The sequence below is a fragment of the Scyliorhinus canicula genome, chromosome 18, assembly GCF_902713615.1.
Source record: "Scyliorhinus canicula chromosome 18, sScyCan1.1, whole genome shotgun sequence".
In the NCBI taxonomy this organism is placed as follows: domain Eukaryota; kingdom Metazoa; phylum Chordata; class Chondrichthyes; order Carcharhiniformes; family Scyliorhinidae; genus Scyliorhinus; species Scyliorhinus canicula.
The window spans coordinates 96223080-96244232 of record NC_052163.1 but is presented as its reverse complement, the minus strand read 5'-3'; the positions used below and the strand labels follow the sequence as shown (position 1 = coordinate 96244232).

General features: G+C 42.4%; 1 protein-coding gene across 1 annotated transcript in view; it reads left to right on the top strand.

The window, feature by feature from the left end:
• The window catches only part of wdr18 (WD repeat domain 18), a 241870-nt gene that overhangs the window by 207394 nt on the left and 13323 nt on the right, over positions 1-21153 (top strand). The gene's annotated exons all lie outside the window — the stretch shown is intronic.

The window sequence follows — 21153 nt, the reverse complement described above, 5'->3', positions numbered from 1 at the left end:
TTGTCCAACTTTGTGGAACTGCAGTTACCTGCGATGGCTTCACCCCCTACATTCTTCCCCTAAGCAACATCTGGTTCCACATGCATACTGCTGGCACCTAAACCCACCACGTTTGACCACTCCACTGTCTCTACATTCTTTAGCTGCTCGTCCAATTAAATAATTGGGAAACTGAAACCATGATCTCCTTTTCCATCCCTAGCAAGTGTCTGAAGCTGAAACAGACTGCTCACAACTTTGATGTTGTATTGAACCCTGAGATAAGCTTCCAACCACATTTCCAAACCTCACTAAGGCTGCCTACTTCCAGAGCCTCCACTTAACTCCTGCTCAAACCCCATCCATGCCTTTCTACCTCTGGCCAGCCACCTATCTTCCATGCTCCATAAACTTGATATCTTCTAAAAAATCTGTGATCTGCATCGTAATTTGCACTTTGTTTAGTTCATCACTCACCTCAATACTCACCGTCCTACATTGACTCAAGTTAAGGAACACTTTGACGTTTAAACTCCGCACGGTAGCATTGTGGATAGCACAATGGCTTCACAGCTCCAGGGTCCCAGGTTCGATTCTGGCTTGGGTCACTGTCTTGCGGAGTCTGCACATCCTCCCCGTGTGTGCATGGGTTTCCTCTGGGTGCTCCGGTTTCCTCCCACAGTCCAAAGATGTGCAGGTTAGGTGGATTGGCCATGATAAATTGCCCTTAGTGTCCAAAATTGCCCTTGGTATCCAAAATTGCCGTTAGTGTTGGGTGGGGTTACTGGGTTATTGGGATAGGGTGGAGGTGTTGAACTTGGGTAGGGTGCTCTTTCCAAGAGCCGGTGCAGACTCGATGGGCCAAATGGCCTCCTTCTGCACTGTAAATTCTAAGAATTCTATGATCCTTGTTTTTAAATCATTCCATGGCCTCATCCTTCCCCATCTTTGTGACATGCTCCAGCCGTACAATCTTCTGCGATATCAGCGTTTCTCAAGGGCATCCCTGATTTTAATCATTCCACCCTTGATGCTTGTAGCTGAAGTTTTGAAATTCCCTACGTAAACTTCCCTGCCTTTCCTTTAGCATTTAGGACGCTCCTTAAAACCTATCTCTAACAAATCTTTTGGTGATCTGTTCTAATATCCCAATGTGTCAAATTTTGTTTGAAAATCTGTGAAGCATTTTGGGACATTTTACTTGGTTGAGCCACTCTTGACGGATACTGCATGATATTTACTGCCTGTTACACAGCCCAGGCACTGCGCTTTTTGTTTTGCTTTTCTAACCGAAAATCATTTAATACTGGATAGATTTGCTGCAGTCTAAAACGTAGAGCATTTTCTAATCTAATCTAAAAATAATTGTACTGTGGCCTTAGTGACACATCTTCAACTTAGTAGCATGACATTCCTGAAACATATAAAGCAATGTATATGTATGAGTACCGCAGGGTAGTGTATGAATGTATATGCATTATCAATTCAAAGTAGTTCCCCCTTGAATATATAATCAGTCTGTATTTGTGCCGACCTCCAGCCTGGATAAATGGGAAGGGTTAGCAACAGGGAAATAATCCTTCTGGCTGTAAATCCATCCACCATATCCAAAAACAATGACAGTTGATATGAAGGGTCATCAACCCACATTATGATGCCCCATGTAATGTGAGATATATTTTGAAGAACCGTATGGGTATTTGAGCTGCTAAAGTTTTTCAGCATTTTTAACAATCACGTGAGAGCAGAACTGGAATGCTGTGGTGATTCAGTTTCAACTCTTAATATTAATTATCTCAAGCTGTTGGTATGCTTCTGGTCCACTTGCCCCCAATTTGACTGCAACATGATAAACTTACCCACCCTTGCCCTCCATGGGTCAACATGGGTGACCACACCTTATTCTGCCACCTGAGCCATAACAGAGCTTCATGGAGCTGCTATTGAATTCTCAGTGCAAATCCAGCAATAACTTCTCACACCCCTACATTCTCACTTCTGGAATTCCTCCTGGATGCATCATTGGTCACCACCTGCTTTTTCCATCATTTATAGCATAGGGTTAGCTGACATTTCTATCGAATTGGAGCGTGGTGTTATGGGCCAGGGTTTAGAGAACCCCAAAGTGTAGCATGGAGTTCACCTGACCCACAACTTTTAATAGATTGTGGTATGGGGAGCACACGACCCACTCTACAGGTGTGGTACAGCAGAAATGGAAAGTATTTTTTAAGCAAAACAATGTTTATTCTATGAACTCAAGTTAACCTTTTTAAAACAAACAGTGAACATCTTAGCAACCATTAATTCAAATACAACCCCCAAAGGATACAACATTAAGTAATCCTTTAAGCTTTCCTTTTAACATCCATATGACTTAAAATGCCTTTTACCAGAAGCACAACAGGTTAAAGTCACTACTGTTATTAGTTTTAAATCACCAGGATCGATTTACAGTCTTTGGCTTACAGAGAGAGATTCATACACCTTCTGGCTGTGACTGCAGCTATCCAGCTCTGAAAACGAAACTAAAACACATCCTGCAGCAAACAGCCTAAAATGAAATTAAAAAGATGACAGACAGCCCAGCTCCACCCATTCTTACATCACTGCAGTGGTAAACGCCCATTTCTTAAAGGTACTCTCACTGCAGATATTTATATCCATACCCGTTTATAAGCACCCATTTCTTAAAGGCACTCTCACATGACACCTCCCCCCCCCCCCCCAAAGGAAAAAGAAAACCCATCAACTTCAAGATAGTTTCATTTTTCATCTTTTCACTATTCTTTAAGAAATGCACACAGTAAATATACTTTTTTGTTTCAAAAAACACGCAAGCAGGTATAACAATATTGTCCTTTTGTTTTTCATTCTTCTTCGTCCAAATGAAACTGCTTCCGTTCATCACATTCGTGATAAAGCATCGGCTATCGCGTTTTCTCGTCCCGCGACATGTATTATTTTAAAATGAAATGGCTGCAACAATAAACTCCAGCCTAACAGCCTTGCATTGTTATTCCGGAATCGCTCCAAAAACGTCAACCGATTATGATCAGACGGATTGCTGGTCACATAAATGTGAAAATGTTGCAAAGCCAGAACCAAACTCAAAGTCTCCTTCTCAATCATGGAATACTTTTTCGGGTGAGAATTCAATTTCTTTGAAAAATAACCAATAGGCCACTCTAGCCCTTCGTTGTCATCTTAGAAGCACCGCACCTACACCCACATCACTCGCTTCAACTGCCACTTTGAATGGTTTCGTACAATTTGGGATGGCTAACACAGGAGCAGTGGTTAACACAGCCTTCAGGCCGTCAAATGCCTGTTGAGACTACGCTGTCCACTGGAATTTGTTACGCTTTTTGAGCAAGTCAGTCAGTGGAGCGACCACACTGCTAAAATTGGGTACAAATTTCTGGTAAAATCCACTCATACCAAGAAATCGCATTATTTCCCTTTGTGTCGAGGGTATCGGAAACTCCCCAATAACTTTTGTTTTCACATCCCGTGGGACCATTCGACCGTGTCCAATTGTATGGCCAAGGAAAGTGACTTGGACTTTTCCAAATTCACTTTTGGCTAGGTTTATCACCAAACCCGCCTCCTGAAGTCGATTGAATAACTCCATCAGATGTTTCAAATGTTCGGTCCATGTCTGGCTGAAAACTACCAGATCGTTGATGTATCGCAATTGGGTAATCCTGAAACAACTTTGTTAGTTAACCATTGAAATGTGGCTGGTGTGTTTTTCATGCCAAATGGCGTAACTTTGAATTGGTATATACCATCTGGAGTCACAAAAGCTGAAATATCCTTCTCCCTTTCGGATAAATGTACCTGCCAGTAACCTTTTAAGTAAATCCAATTTGGAAATAATAACTGATTGTCTCACTTTCTCAATGCAATCCTCCAAACGTGGGATAGGATAAGAGTCCGTTCTTGTAGCAACATTAATCTTTCTATAGTCCACACACAGCCGTTGGGTACCATCTGGTTTAGGTACCATCACTATGAGTGAGCTCCACTTCAATTATGTCATTTTTAAGCATACTCTCAATCTCTTTGTTAATCTGTGCCAATTTTAACGGGTTAAGTCTATATGGATGTTGTTTGATTGGAACAGCATTTCCCACATCTACATCATGTATAGCCATTTTAGTACTTCCCAATTTATCTCTAAAAACCTGTCCACGTGATATCGATAACTCTTTCAGGTCAGTCCGTCTTTCCTCCGGAAAGTAACTCGACCATTTATCCCAATTTTTAAGAACATCCACGTTTTCCAATTTAAATTGAGGTATGTCAAATTCCAAGTCATCTGGATTTGGTTCGTCACTTTGAGTTAGAATCATAAAAACTTCCTTTTTCTCTCCTTCCCTTTCAAAGTACCTTTTAAGCATATTCACATGACACACTTGGTGAGTCTTCCTTCTATCTGGTGTTTTTACCACAAAATTCGCCTCACTTAATTTCCTTTCAATCTGATACGGTCCACAAAACCTTGCTTTTAAAGGTTTACCTACCAGTGGGATCAACACTAAAACTTTATCTCCACTGTCAAAACTACGAACTGTGGATTTCTTGTCCGCTACCCATTTCATCACATTTTGTGCAACTTTTCAATGTTGTCTAGCCAATTCACCTCTATTTAATCGTTCCCTAAATTTTGACACATAATCCAATAATGTAATTTCTGATTTCTCACTCACCAATTTTTCCTTAATCAATTCTCATGACTGAAAATTAGTTCAAAAGGACTGAATTTGATTGACTCAATCGGTGCATCCCTAATTGCAAACAGTACAAATGGAATTCCTTTATCCCAGTTCTCTGGATAATCTTGACAATAAGCCCCCAACATTGTCTTTAATGTCTGATGCCACCTTTCTAACGCTTCCTGCGATTCTGGATGGTACGCAGTTGATTTAAATTGTTTTATTCCTAAGCTATCCATAACTTCTTTGACTAACCTCGAGATAAAATTTGATCCTTGATCCGATTGTATTTCTGTGAAAGTCCATATCTAGTAAAGAATTTAAGTAACTCCTCCACACTCCTTTTGCTGTAATATTACATACTGGAATGGCCTCTGGAAACCTCGGAGACGCATCCACTATCGTCAAAAGATATTGATTCCCACTTTTCGTTTCCGGAAGTGGTCCTATGCAATCAATTAAGACCCTTGTAAAAAGTTCCTCAAATGCTGGAATGGGTATTAAGGGCACTGGTTTTATCACTGCTTGAGGTTTCCCTATCACTTAACATGTGTGACATGATTGACAAGATTTAACTACATCTTCATGTAGTCCAGGCCAATAAAAATGCTTTGGATTTTAGCTTAGAGTTTTCCTTATTCCCAAATGACCTCCCACTGGTACCTCATGTGCAACTCGCAGCACCTCCTTTCTGTACCCTACCGGCAATACTACTTGATGAACTTCTGCCCACTTTTCATCTGCCTGCATATGTAATGGTCTCCATTTTCTCATCAAGACATCACTTTTACGGTAATAACACTCTGGTATAGACTTCTGTGTATGCTTTCAGATACATCCGTTTTATTTCTATATCTTTCTGTTGTAACTCCGCCAATTTTCCTGAACTAAAAATTTCCGCCTGTTCTTGTTCTTTTTCAACCATCTGATCAAAAACCGTCTCTGATAATTGCACTTCAACTTCATCTTCACTCTTTGATTTCTCCTCTTGTCTTAACCTGCGACCTTGTTGCTACACAATCCGGAAAACTCCCAGGGTATTCGTCCTTCAACACTTCATTTGTCTGATTTTGCAATTGCTTATCAACCACAATTGGCATCACTCCCACCTGCGATCCAGCTATATCATTACCCAAGATTACCCAAAACTGTATTCCTGGACAAGATAGTTTCTCTATTACTCCTACTACCTACTTCACCACTCTTCACTAGACTTTCCAACCTTGCCTTATATAATTGAACACTACTCCTCTCACCCTGAATTCCACATATTACCACCTTTTCTGGCAGCATTCTTCCCAAACTACTTAATTCCTCATCTCTTACCATTAAAGATTGACTAGCTCCCGTATCTCTTAAAATTGTGACTTCTTTACCTGCTCCTCCTGATACACATGAGTAAACTTTACCCACACAAGTAAATTCTTTAAAGAGATCTGGCACCTTCTTATCAATCACTTCTTGATCAGGCTGTACAATCTTTTGCCCCTCCTTCACTTCATTTGGGCTTTCCTTTACCACTTTAACAAACCGCACTGTCTTCTCCTGTTTTACCACATCAGCCTTCCTAGAGCTTTTCTTCAACCACTAAAACTGTGACTTTACATGGCCTAGTTTATTACAGTGAAAACATTTGAAACTTTTCATTTCTTTTCCACCCTCCTGGATTTCTTTTTTAATCTGAGATACACTCCTTATTATCTCCCATCAGATCACCTTTACCTTTACCACTTGAGTATTTCTCATATCCCCAGTTTCTATCCCTCACCGGCTGAAACTGATTTTGGAAACCAAGCTTTGATTTATGAACTAATTCATAATCATCTGCCATTTCTGCTGCCAATCTCTCAGTTTTAGCCCTCTGCTCTTCCACATGAGTTCTCACTACATCAGGAATTGAATTTTTAAACTCCTCCAAAAGTATAATTTCTCTGAGAGCTTCATACGTTTGGTCTATTTTCAAAGCCCTTATCCACCTATCAAAATTACTCTGAGCCTTTCAAACTCCATGTATGTTTGACCAAATTATTTCCTTAAATTTCTAAACCATTGTCTGTAAGCTTCAGGCACTATTTCATATGCGCCTCAGATGGATTTTTTCACCACCTCATCCGTCCCAGATACCTCCTCCGGTAGTGATGCAAACACTTCACAAGCCCTACATATCAGCTTTGTTTGAATCAGTAATACCCACATGTCCTGTGGCCATTTCATTTGTTTAGCTACCTTCTCAAATGAAATGAAAAAGGCTTCCACCTCCTTCTTGTCAAACCTTGACAATGCTTGGACATATTTAAATAGATCCCCACCAAGCCTCCCGACTATGACGCTCTTTCTCACTATCCTCATTACTATCAACCAACTACGTTTCCCTTTACGTCTGCCAATTTTAACTGACTGTCATGTTTCATGGCCATTTTCTGAAGTTCAAACTCTCTCTTTATATTTTTCCCTGATCTGTATTTCCCTTTCTTTTTTTTCTGCTAGGGCTATTATTTGTTTTCTCTTTTCTTCTCTCTCCTTTTATTTTTCCTTTCTCTCTCTTCTCTTTCTTTTTCCGCTCTCTTATTTTCCCTCTCTTTCGTATTCAAGCTGCTTTAATTCTTTCTCATGTTCCATTTGCTTAATTTGTAACAATTTTTGCCATTTCCAGTGAGTGAAACTGTATCTCAGGCAACTTTAAATGGTTAACCACTGCCATAATTACCTCATCTTTTCGCATTTTGTCAGGTAATGTTAACTGCAATGTTTTTGCCAAATCTAACAGTCTGCTTTTAGTCTCTGTCTGTAAGGTACTGCGTGTGACAGTTTCCACCCACAAAAATGTCAGAGCCTCTGAAAGAGCTATTGTCCACAACACACCTCCCTACTTAACTGATATACCACACCTGAAAAGCAACCACAATATGCTCACCCCTCACTGTCTTTAAGTTCACTAAGCCAGTCCAATAGATGGACTTTTATCCCCCTCGAGCCCCCAATTTGTTGTGGGCCAGGGTTTAGAGAACCCCAAAGTGTAGCATGGAGTTCCTGACCCACAACTTTTAATAGATTGTGGTATGGGGGACACAAGGCCCACTCTACAGGTGTGGTACAGCAGAAATGGAAAAGTATTTTTTAAAGCAAAACAATGTTTATTCTATGAATTCAAGTTAACCTTTTTAAAACAAACAGTGAACATCTTAGCAACCATTAATTCAAATACAACCGCCAAAGAATACAAGACTAAGTTATCCTTTTGCTTTCTTTTAGCATCCGTATTACTTGAAACACCTTTTACCATAAACACATCAGGTTAAAGTCATTACTGTTATTAGTTTTAAATCGCCAGTATCGATTTACAGTCTTTAGATTACAGAGAGAGATGCATGCATCTTCTCGCTGTGACTGCAGCTATCCAGCTCTGAAAACGAAACTGAAACACACCCTGCAGCAAACAGCCTATAATGAAAGTAAAAAGCTGACAGTTAGCCCAGCTCCACTCACTCTCTGACATCACTGCAGTGGTAAACACCCATTTCTGTTTAGGGGCTGTTTAGCACAGGGCTAAATCGCTGGCTTTGAAAGCAGGCCAAGGCAGGCCAGCAGCACGGTTCAATTCCCAGAACAGCCTCCCCGAACAGGCGCCGGAATGTGGCGACTAGGGACTTTTCACAGTAACTTCATTTGAATCCTACTTGTGACAATAAGCGATTTCCATTTCATTTTTTTTCATTTCTTAAAGGTACTCTCACTACAGATATTTATATACATACCCATTTATAAACACCCATTTCTTAAAGGCACTCTCACATGACAGTGGTTACAGTGCAGAGTATACAGATGTTGCACGGCTGGAATACTTTGCCATTTCCCTTGATTGTCTCTGTGGCATCAGGCTTTTTAATAGCTATCAATTTGTAGATGAGCCCTCGATGATCTATATTGGTGCACTGGCCCCCAGCATTTGGATTTAAAATCCCCTTCCTCAATCACTGGCACTGAATGTGCCAACAAACCATGTTCCAAAAACAAGCGAACAGTAAGGCAGAGCTTCAAAAAAGGTATTAATATACACAATGTTTCAAATTGAAATACTGGGGGTGGGAGGGTTTGCGATCTTACTGCTTGAACATTTTACACCATTGCAGGGTTTAGACCATGTAACAATTTTCTTGTCCATGTCTCGGATGCATGCAGGTTTTCAGAATGCCAAATGTGCCAGGCACCACATCAGGATGCTGATTCTGCATTAATTCTCCAACAAACAGTCATCGCTGTCTCTCTTGCCATTTCCCAGAATAACAAAATTGGAACATGAGCCACATTTTGTCTTTATAAAGCTACAATGGTTATTTGTTAGAAATGCTGCAGTGACTTGCATTTTTTAACATTTACCATTGTTTATTGTCAACTTGTTCAAACAATGATGGACTTCAGAACATATTTCTGCTTAATCAGGTTAACTAAAGTATTTGCTAATTTACTTTCCCTGAGGCATTTATTGTGGGGACATGAAAAAAATTGGATTTTAAACAAAAGATAAAATATTCTTGATTAATAAAAGTAAGAGCTTGGATTTAGACTTAAATTTAATTCAGTTTTTTCTTGCTGACTCAGGTTCTGTGTTTATGAAACTCATTATGCTTCAGAAAGAAAGTGAAGCTTAAGTATGGTCTGTAAGTGGTCACTTGTACCCTCTTGCTATTTACAGATCTCAAATCAATATATCGTATTCCTTCCGATTTCATATCCTTGCCATCTCCAAGTCCTCCTACTTCCGTCTTTGTAATATTGCCCCTGGGTGAGCTCATCCACTGCTGAAATCAACTATGCCTCCATACTTCTAAACGTAACAGTTCCCACATTCTCCTCGCTGTCTCCCCATCAGAGGAGGCGGTGGCGTAGTGGTATTGTCACTGGACTAGTAATTCAGAGACTCAAGGTAATGCTCTGGGGAAACGGTTCAAATCCCAAGCTGGCAGATGGTGGAATTTCGATTCAGTAAGAATCTGGAATCAAAAGTTTAATGATGACCATGAAATCATTGCTGATTGTCGTTAAAACCCATCTGGTTCACTAATGACCTTCATTGTTGGCATCGCTTACTGTGCCAGCATTTGTTGTTCCCTGTCTGTCCTCCATTTCAGAAAGCTTTTGAGAATCAACCACTTTGCTGTGGATCTGGAGTCACACGTAGGCCAGACCCAGTGAGGACGGCAGATTTCTTTTCCTAAAGGACATTAGTGAACCAGCTTGTTTTTTACAACAATCGACAATGGTTTCATGATCATCTTCATGACTTTTAATTCCAGATTGGTACTGAAATCAAATTTCAACATCAGCCATGGTGGGATTCGAACCCGGGTCCCTAGATCATGCCCTTGGTCTCTGGATTGCTAGTCCAGTGGCAATATCACTGCAACTGCCTTCCCTAAAGGCCTAGTAAGCCAGTCAGTTCAAGGGCAGTTAGAGATGGGCAACAAATGCTGGTCCAGCCAGTGACATCCACATCCCAAGATCACATTTTTAAAAAAATCTTCCACCTTGAAGGGTTGGATTCTCCGGTTTACCAGCCACCTGCTTCTCAGCGGCGCACCATTCACTGATGGGTGAGATTTTCTACACCCACCGCTTGTCAATTAAATTTCCCATTGAAGCCACCCCACGCTGCTGGGAAACCCGTGGGCAGGCTTGTGCTACCGGCAGGAACAGAGAATTCCAATGGCCAGAGAACTCCGGCCAAATTCATGCAAATTTTTGTTGCTTATATCCTAACTTGCAACAAGCTCTCTCCACCCATCACTCCTGGTCTTGCTGACCAATCGTGGCTGATGGTTAAGCAATGTCTTGATTTTAAAAATCTTGTCCTTGTGTTCAAGTGTTTCATGGCCTTGTCCGTCCCTGTCTCTGCAACCCCCAACAACTGCACAGTCATCCGAGATCTTTGAACCCCTATAACGCTTACCCATAGTACATGCTACTATTGGTGACCTGCCTTCCTCTGCCAATGCCCTATTCTCTGGAATTCCTTCCCAAACCTTTCTGCCTCACTACTTTACACCTTTCCTTAAGTTGCGCTTGAAAGCCCACCTCTTGCTTAAGTCTTTGGGCATCTGTCCGAAGCTCTCTATGTGGCTGCATGTCAAATTTTGATTGATAATTGTTCCTGTGAAGTGGCTTGGAATGATTTTACTACATTAATGGTTTGATACATATATATGCAAGTTGCTGTGTTATTAAAATCTTAGTTGAATGACTTATATCCATAGTGCAGTATATCACCATGGCTGAGAAAGAGCAAGTGAGGTAAATCAGGGAGTTGTAGTTCCTTGCCAGGAGGAGAGGAAGATATGTGAAGTTGAAAAGTTCCACTGTTATGATCGATCCAGTGAAAAAAAGGCCTTGGGGTACTCTTGATTTCTGACATTAATTCTATTTGTATCCTTCTGACTCCTCTTCGCAGCACGCATTTTGATAATATTGGGATTAATCTCTAATCTTCATCCTCTTCCAAAGGTGGACTCTTGTAAATTCAAATCTTTAACTCGCCCAGATCATCACACTGATTTTACATTTCCCTACACCTGAGAACTATTTAGTTGACTATGAAGTGCTCTGGGATGCCCTAATGTAGTTGAAGGAACTATGTAAATAACTGCAGGGTTTTTTTTAACTTAAGGAGACAGTGTGCATGTTTGTGTCACGTCTTGGATTCTAACTGCGTCCACCAGTCTACGGCACCACATACTGATAGATTGCTTTAGTAAGCCATCATCTTGCCCTTGGGGCACAGCAGCATTGTGTTGGCATTGACCATATTTTGCAAAGAAAATGTTACTCTTGACTCCCCAATTTCTCTGTGGAATCTGGAAAAATTTAGAACCACATAAACTAGCAAAATCCCAGTTTCCATGCTCGCATAATTTCAACTGGGTAAGCGATAGCAATGTTACAAATGACCTCAGGATCCTGACAATGGAGCAAAAAAAAAACAGCTAGAGGTCAAGTTCCCGACCACTAGTGATTCACTGGGACAAGTATGCTTACAGGCACTGGGTGAGGGCAGTAATGGGCTTCTATCTAAAGCCATCCACGATCATATATCTTTGCCAACAGCAACTGATTAGGCTCACGCATGAATGTGACCATTAGGGTGAGGTCCTGATGGCAAGAGACCTGTCCCCAAGGGATACTAACAAAGAAGCAAATGGCCCAGATTTTTCAGTCCACGGTCAAGTGATTGTGCTCAGAGCCGACCTTGATCTAGCAAATTCTGTGGCATGGGTTTCAGCTTTCCCGACATTCATGTAATTCTGATGTCATGCATAGGGATTTCCAGGTGTCCAACAACAATCATGCCATCAAACAGGCTAAGTAGCCAGTAGGATTGAAGAATTTACACAGACGGCAAAGCAGGAAGTAATTTTATCACTTTTTATAAATTGTACAGAAAGCAAAATAATGATTGAGTGTGATCATTTGAGACAGGAGCCGGTCTGTTGCTAACAAATGTAAACCTGCCTCAAGTTATCGCAACGGGATTAAGGTTGAAACTGATAAGTCAAATATATATTTTAAAATCCATGGAATGTTATTCATAATGAAGAAATTTGACATTCCACGAATATGCAGTTTTCAAGGCCAGAGGGTTTGTACAGCAGCTACTATGATTTAGAACACTATTAAAAGCCCAGTAACATCTCATTCAACAATGCTCAACATTTTCAGAGGCTTTCACAGCCAGATTTAGAATTTAGAACAGTACAGCACAGAACAGGCCCTTCGGCCCTCGATGTTGTGCCGAGCAATGATCACCCTACTCAAACTCACGTATCCACCCTATACCCGTAACCCAACAACTCCCCCTTAACCTTACTTTTTAGGACACTACGGGCAATTTAGCATGGCCAATCCACCTAACCCGCACAGCTTTGGACTGTGGGAGGAAACCGGAGCACCCGGAGGAAACCCACGCACACACGGGGAGGACGTGCAGACTCCGCACAGACAGTGACCCAGCCGGGAACCGAACCTGGGACCCTGGAGCTGTAAAGCATTGATGCTAACCACTATGCTACCGTGCTGCCCTAATTATAGATTATAGATTATAATTATAAATGATAGATTATAGATTATAATTATAGATTACAGATTATAGTGTAAAAATGGAAATTCAAATCAATTTCTATCATTTCTGAGATCACTATCTACAATGTTCTTCCAAGAACACACCCTGTATAAGAGTGGAGAATCACTCAGAGCAACTACTGGATTGCAAGTTTAACTGCACATGTGTGGACATGAGAATTTGCTATCGTTTGCACAGGTAATGAGTGCAAATGCTGACAGTTTCACCCTCATTACAACTGCAAAAACTGTTCCAATCAATAGGAGGGGATGTAAAAGGAAAGTATGCCCTGACCAGGCAGTTAATCTGAGCAGAGCTTAAAAGATTCAAATCTTGCACTGGTACATTTTGCAACATTGATCTGGAGAGCCTCTCATTGTGTTTGCCCTGCAGTTTTCACAGTTTAATTCATGATCCTATGAATATCCAATTCATTAGAAATCCGCAACCACTAATACAGTATATCACGGGTTGCAAACTATCACTCATCAGACAGGTAACATAAAAACACTGCTACACAGCAGTTAGTGGTTAGTAGAGTAAATACGTTATTAGTTTATTTGCTATACCATTAGCTGTAGGACAGGGGTAGTTATGGTAATCACTCCAGCAACCTAATAAAAGTCAGGAGGACGGTCAATAAACAAACAAACAAACAAACAAACACTGTGTACTTATTGGCCAGGGCCCTTTCCACACCAATTTTGAGGTGGATGCACTTTTCTGGAGTGTAGGAAGGTTTGGGCTGCAACAGGTTTTGATCCTATTGTTCATTTTTTAAGTTTGTGATGACATTTCCAACTCTTCCCCATCCCAAGCCAAACCAATCCCATGTCTTATCACAATTGGTATTATTCCTGTGCTTGAAAAATACAATCTCCTTTTAATTTTGTCTGCTGCCCTAAATTATTGACCCACAGGCGCTGGTTCTACTTCCAAATTAGGCTCTGTGAGACCACAGTGAGCATCAGCAGGCAGTGCATTTCTGCATGCCGTCACAATCAAACTTGGTCTCTTTCTTACTCAGCCACAGTACATAGGTATTTTCCAATAGGGCCCGTGATCAGGAGCAAGAGCTCTGCCGTATGTTTTGTTCCCCACTGTTATCTTCGGTTTCCCCTTGAGAGGAATTAATACTTTCTCTTAAATATGATAATTGGCTGCCTACCTCCGTTCGGTGGGCAGCTGACCGAGGCCCTGTTCTAATGTGATCTCCTATATTTTGAATTTGTATTGCACCTAATCTGACACTCAAAATACTAGCCAATTAATTACCTTTGAAACACTGTACAGTCGACAAATTATTTGCCACACCAAGTCCCACAGACAGCCTTTGAGATAAATTACCTTTTTTGGAGATGTTAGTTGAGGGGGTCCATGTTGACCAGGACATGAGGCATTACTCCACTTCAAATAGTACCATATTTCTTTATTGTTCACCTGAATGAGCTGATAGGTTTGAATTTCTCACCCAGAAAATGGCACCTTTAATGACACAACATTCCATCATTGCTGTACTAAACTGTCATCCCAGATTACATGCTGAGGTATTGCAGTTCTGACTCGCAGGTGCAAATGACTGCGAAGCTAAAGTGTAAAAACAAATTTAATAACAACATGCTTCCAGCTGGGCGCTGCACCATAAGACTGTATATTGGTCAGTTAGGGCTATATATATTTGTAACAAATTCTCCAACTCATGCTAACTTCCCCTCCAGCCAGGGAAGTTCATTGAATTAACCTCATGTTGCCCTCTTTCAGATGAGGAATGGTAATGCAGTGGAATGAGGCACCTAATCTCATAATCAGTATTCACCATCAATATTAGCCCATTTATTGCACAGTAAAGTCCCTGTATTATGCCCCAACGGCTTTGTCAGTTCCAACCATGCAGCAGTGTGATATCTTTTTATTTTTCCCCCAAGCCAAAATTACAAAATGCAAATAGTCCTTGAATTTGAATTATGACTTCCTCTTGACTATATTTAGTAAACTGGTGACTGAGAAAGAAAAAACACAGATAACATTTGAGCATTATTTTCAATAGTGGAAAGTTATTTCAGTGAGACGTGCAATCAATCAAATATAAATTGGAGTTGCCCAAGTAAGTCAGAGTCCAAATTGGACTGCTTCATGGACCACTTTGTCTGGGAAGCCAAATGAGGCAATACAAATCTTGACTTGATAAGAGTAGCGATGCAGTAAAAATTAAAAAATTCAAAGTCCCCTTTAGGACTAGATGATAGATGATCGAGCTCAACATGATCAGGGACTCAAATACCAATGTCCAGGAACCAGGTATATAATTTTTTTTAAAAATAACTTTAAACAAAATAGGAGCAGTTTGGATAAATTAAATGGGAATGTAAGTAAGAGGACAAATGGGATAACTTTAAAGGTGTTAGCATATCTGACCCTAAATGGATTAATAAATGAATCAGAAGCAAAACGGGAAGAACCTCTTCAAAACCACGTTGGACAATGGTTTGGAGGTTCATTAGGGAAATAGGACGGTTTATAAACAAGTTAAAAGGGTGGTCAGAGGGCCAGAAAGAAAGTAGGATTGCTGCAGAGGAATAACACAACAGTAAGACATCTTATTATTAAAGCAGTGGGGCAGCACGGTGGCCTAGTGGTTAGCACAACTGCCTCACGGCGCTGAGGTCCCAGGTTTGATCCCGGCTCTGGGTCTCTATCCGTGTGGAGTTTACACATTCTCCCCGTGTCTGCGTGGGTTTCGCCCCCACAACCCTAAAAATGTGCAGAGTAGGTGGATTGGCCACGCTAAATTGCCCCTTAATTGGAAAAAATAATTGGGTAATCTAAATTTATAAAAAAAATAAAAATTATTAAAGCAGTGAAGGAGCAATTGGGGAAGAGGAGAGGACCACAAAACAACATTCAGATAAAGCTGAAACTAAGGATGAACACAAAATAGAATACAGTAAGAAGTCTCAACACCAGGTTAAAGTCCAACAGGTTTGTTTCAAACACTAGCTTTCGGAGCACTGCTCTTTCCTCAGATGAATGAAGAGGTATGTTCCAGAAACATAGCGAGACAAAGTCAAAGATGCAAGACAATGCTTTGAATGTGAGCATTTGCAGGTAATTAAGTCTTTACAGATCCAGAGATAGGAGTAACCCAAGTTAAAGAGGTGTGAATTGTCTCAAGCCAGGACAGTTGGTAGGATTTCGCAAGCCCAGGCCAGATGGTGGGGGATGAATGAATTGGGACATGAATCCCAGGTCTCGGTTGAGGCCGCACTCGTGTGCGGAACTTGGCTATAAGTTTCTGCTCGGCGATTTTGCGTTGTCGCGTGTCCTGAAGGCCGCCTTGGAGAACGCTTACCTGGAGATCAGAGGCTGAATGCCCTTGACAGCTGAAGTGTTCCCCGACTGGAAGGGAACATTCCTGCCTGGTGATTGTCACGCGATGTCCGTTCATCTGTTGTCGCAGTGTCTTCATGGTCTCGCCCATGTACCACGCTTTAGGACATCCTTTCCTGCAGCGTATGAGGTAGACTACGTTGGCCGAGTCGCACAAGTATGTACATTTGTGTATGTACCTGATGGGTGGTGTTCTCACATGTAATGGTGGTACCCATGTTGATGATCTGGCACGTCTTGCAGAGATCGCCCTGGCAGGGTTGTGTGGTGTTGTGGTCACGGTTCTGAAGGCTGGGTAGTTTGCTGCAAACAATGGTTTGTTTGAAGTTGCGCGGTTGTTTGAAGGCAAGTAGTGGGGATGACCTTGGCAAGATGTTCACCTTCATTGATGACGTTTTGAAGGTTGCGAAGAAGATGTCGTAGTTTCTCCGCTCCTGATGACGAAGGGCATTCTGTCGTTGTGTCCCGTGTTTGTCTTCTGAGGAGGTCGGTGCGGTTTTTTGCTGTGGCGCGTTGGAACTGTCGATCGATGAGTCAACGCCATATCCCGTTCGTACGAGGGCATCTTTGAACGTCTGTAGATGTCTGTTACGCTCCTCCTCATCTAAGCAGATCCTGTGTATACGGAGGGCTTGTCCATAGGGGATGGCTTCTTTAATGTGTGTAGGGTGGAAGCTGGAGGTGGAGCATTGTGAGGTTATCCGTGGGTTTGCGGTAAAGCGAAGTGCTGAGGTGACTGTCCTTGATGGAGATGAGTGTGTCCAAGAATGCAACCGATTTTGGAGAGTAGTCCATGGTGAGTCTGATGGTGGGAGGGAACTTATTGATATCATTGTGTAGTGGTTTCAGTGATTCTTCGCCGTGGGTCCAAAGGAAAAAAATGTCATCGATGTATCTGTTGTATAACGCCGGTTGAAGGTCCTGCGCGGTGAGGAGGTCTTGTTCATACATGTACATGAAGTTGTTGGCATATTGAGGTGCAAATTTGGTCCCCATGGCTGTTCCATGCGTCTGGATGAAGAACTTGTTGTCGAAGGTTAAGACGTTGTGATCCAGAATGAAGCGGATGAATTGCAGAATTGCGCCTGGAGATTGGCAGTTGTCGGTGTTGAGATCTCCAACGCGGGTAGCATGGGGGGCAGCAGGGTAGCATGGTGGTTAGCATAAATGCTTCACAGCTCCAGAGTCCCAGGTTCGATTCCCGGCTGGGTCACTGTCTGTGTGGAGTCTGCACGTCCTCCCCCTGTGTGCGTGGGTTTCCTCCGGGTGCTCCGGTTTCCTCCCACAGTCCAAAGATGTGCGGGTTAGGTGGATTGGCCATGCTAAATTGCCCGTAGTGTCCTAATTAAAGTAAGGTTAAGGGTGGGGTTGTTGGGTTACGGGTATAGGGTGGATACGTGGGTTTGAGTAGGGTGATCATGGCTCGGCACAACATTGAGGGCCGAAGGGCCTGTTCTGTGCTGTACTGTTCTATGTTCTAAGTACGTGGGATGAAAGCACGTAGGGTGCTCTGAAGGTCTGGATTGAAGGTCTTGATCAGTCTGTTGAATTCGCGGGTGTGTTCCTTGGTCGGATCTGTGGGTAACTGGCTGTAGTGTTCCTGGTTGTTGAGTTGTCGGTACACTTCTTTGCAGTAGTCGTTCTGTTCAGTATGGCGGTGTCTCCTTTGTCTGCTGGTTTGATGACGATGTTGCGGTTGGTCTCGAGAGCGGATGGTGTTGCATTGTGCTTGGGTAACATTCGGGGCTGTCTTGTGAATGCGACTGATGAATCTGGCATTGACACGACTCCTGACGGCTTGAGCATACATGTCGAGTCTAGGGCAGCAGCCTTCCGGAGGGGTCCAATTCGACTGTTTCCTCTTCGGTTGCCGCACCGCAGATGTCTCGGTCTGCTGTTCCAGTTCATTGGTTGACTCATTGGGTTCATTGTCAGCCTTTTTTGGTCTGTGGAAGAACCACCGGAGCCTCATTCGCCTGATGAATTTCTCCGTGTCAGCCGCGAGACTGATGGGGTCCATTTTGGTGCTGGTGCAGAAATTGAGCCCTCTGCTGAGGACTTCGATTTCGTCTGGTTGAAGGGTGTAGTCCGACAAGTTGACAATAGCTTTCCCTGTGTTGTTTTCTACTGTGTACCGGGAGAGGCTTGGTTGCCTCTGGTGGTGATGCCGAGTTTCTCAAACTACCTGTTCTTGGTGTGCATATAGGTGGCGTAGTATCTTTATCTCATCTGTTTGGTGGTGTTCCGCAGCTGGTCTGCTGCGACCTGAACGCAAGTTGAGAATACGGTGTCTATCTTGGTTTCCAGGTTGCGGCGTCTGCTGTTGAGCTGGTGTACGAGGTGGTTGAGGAGTGTGAGAGAGAGCTGAGTCTCTCAGCTTGGTCTGTGTTGTAGGTTGACTTTGGTGGGTTTGTGATCTGTAGCCCTTTCGGGATCTTGTCTGCTTTCTTGCATCTTTGTAGAACCATATACCTCCAATTATAAGCATGTCCTTTGTTTTGGGAACCCATGTGAATAATTCAAATCTCTTTGGAGACAACTGTAATCTGTTATTGACTCCATTACAAATCTCAAATTCGGGTCACCCATTCTTTTGTGTTTTCACACTTGCAACTTTGTCCTTATCAAATAAACATATGCCAGCCTTTGAATTGCAATTAATTCAAATCTGTTTACCAACTTCCCAAACCAGGTGCTTCCATTCTCTTATTTTTTTTAAACCTGAATCCCAAACTAGAAGTTGTATTCCAGCAATCTGTGAATCATCTAAAACAGTCATAATTCTCCAGCCGTTGGGATTCTCTCTTTTTCCGCTGGCAGCGCACCACCACCCGCAGGATTTCCCAATGGTGTGGGGTGGCTTCAATGGGATTCCCATTGACAAGCGGCAGGAAGGGACAGTCCCGCCACCTGCGAACGGCACACTGCCAAGAAACACATGGCTGGGGGACCAGAGAATCCCACCCAACATTTCACACTTCTGTCACCTGCCTGTTTAAAAATAAATTTAGAGTGCCCAATTCATTTTTTCCAATTAAGGGGCAGTTTAGCATGGCCAATCCACCTACCCTGCTCATCTTTGTGTTGTGGGGGCGAAACCTACGCAAACGCGGGGAGGATGTGCAAACTCCACACGGACAGTGCCCCAGAGCCGGGATTGACCCTGGGACCTCGGCGCCGTGAGACAGCAGGGCTAACCAGTTGACAGGGTAGATGCTGGGTGGTTGTTTCCTCGGGCTGCAGAGCCTGGAACTAACGGCCATAACTTAAAACTATCGTTGGAAACTGATGGCCACCTGGAATCACAAAACTTTAAAGTGCACATTACCTGCTCTTGAAAACTGTGCTGAAACCTCCAATAGGTGCATCAAAAGTGTCTCTACAGGCTCAGCAGTGTTGGGATTCAAGAAGACCGTGCCCCACTTTTTACTGCCCAAGCTGCCGTAAAGCAGGTACGTATAAAGGGCCCAGTGAAATTGACGGGGCTGGGGGAAGATAAGTGTCCAAGTAAAGTGGATGGCAATTGAGGGTGGGCGGGTCAGAGGTCGAGTGTGTGTGGGGAATGGCGAGGTGGGTCAAAGGTTGTGGTGAGGGAATAGCATGGAGGGGTGATGGAGGACCTAGGGGTGTGGAGAGAGCCACGTGTGGGAATCATCAGTCTGGGTATTTAAAACAGTTACGCCATAGTTGTAAGAGGGTTTATTTCTTCGAACATTTTCTGAGTAACTGAGTGTAACCCTGGCAGAACCATCCAAAGTTAGTGATTTATCTCGTTTTGTCAGATGGTTCCCAGCGTAGCACAATTGTCCAGAGGAATTTAGCGCTCTGGACAATTGCCCTGCAAATGCTCACCTGAGAAGTTCCAAGAGGGATTCCCCAGTACATCTTTTGGGTAGCCCCTGAATCCAAAGCTCAGGAGCCCGGAACTTGAAACCCTCGCGATCATGGATGGTTTCAAGATAAAGGGTTGGCTGTTTAGGACTGAAATGAAGAGAAATTCCTTCATTTAAGTGTTGTGAATCTTTGGAATTCCCTGTCTCCAGAGGACTGTGTCATTGAGTATATTTGAACTCAAGATTGATACATTTTCAGACACGTTGGAATCCATGCGAAAGGGAATATGGTAAGAAAGTGGAATGGAGGTGAAAAATCAGCCATGATCTTGTTGAATGGAAGAGCAGGCTCAAGGATCTTGAATGACCTACTCCTCTGGTTTGAGGTAGAGAATTACAAAGATTTACAACCCTCTAGTGAAGAAATTTCGCCTCATCTCAGAACTAAATGGCCAACCTTTCATCCTGAAATTATGACCCCTAGTTACAGACTCTTCAGGCCAGAGGAAACAGTCTTGTAGCAGCTCCTCAGTGAAGTCTTTTCAGAACTTATTTTGGATTTTGGCATAGCATCAAATTTGCTGACGGCACAAAAGTAGGGAATTTCCAGTTTTATTTTCTTACATTCTTAATTTATATGTATATAGCAGGTACAGAAATGAGCCCAACATTGTTCTCTGGGGTTGCATCGGCAGCATTCTACATTCCAGGGAACATTGATTCACCTTTATTTTCTGTCCATTAACCATCTATCCATGTTCCACCTTTTTATTTTACCATACACTTGAACTTTTATCCAAAGGCTTTCTGTAAGGCACATTATGGAACATATTCCGACGCTTATTATGCAGCGCATTTACTGCTTTCCTTTTTTTTGTCTACTTGGTTGATAGCTTGAAAAACAGCAGTTAAATTTGTCAAGCACAACTGACCATTAACAAACTCATACAAACAAACTCATAATTTTATCATGAATTATAGGCTCTGGTTGTCTGCAACTGACAATTGTTTCATATTTTTCTTTCATGCAGCTACATTCTCTCATCCCTTGTCAATTGTGAACAGTGACCCCGGCGTTGAGGACTTGTGAAGGAGTTCTTCGCTGGAGATTAATGAAATCTCT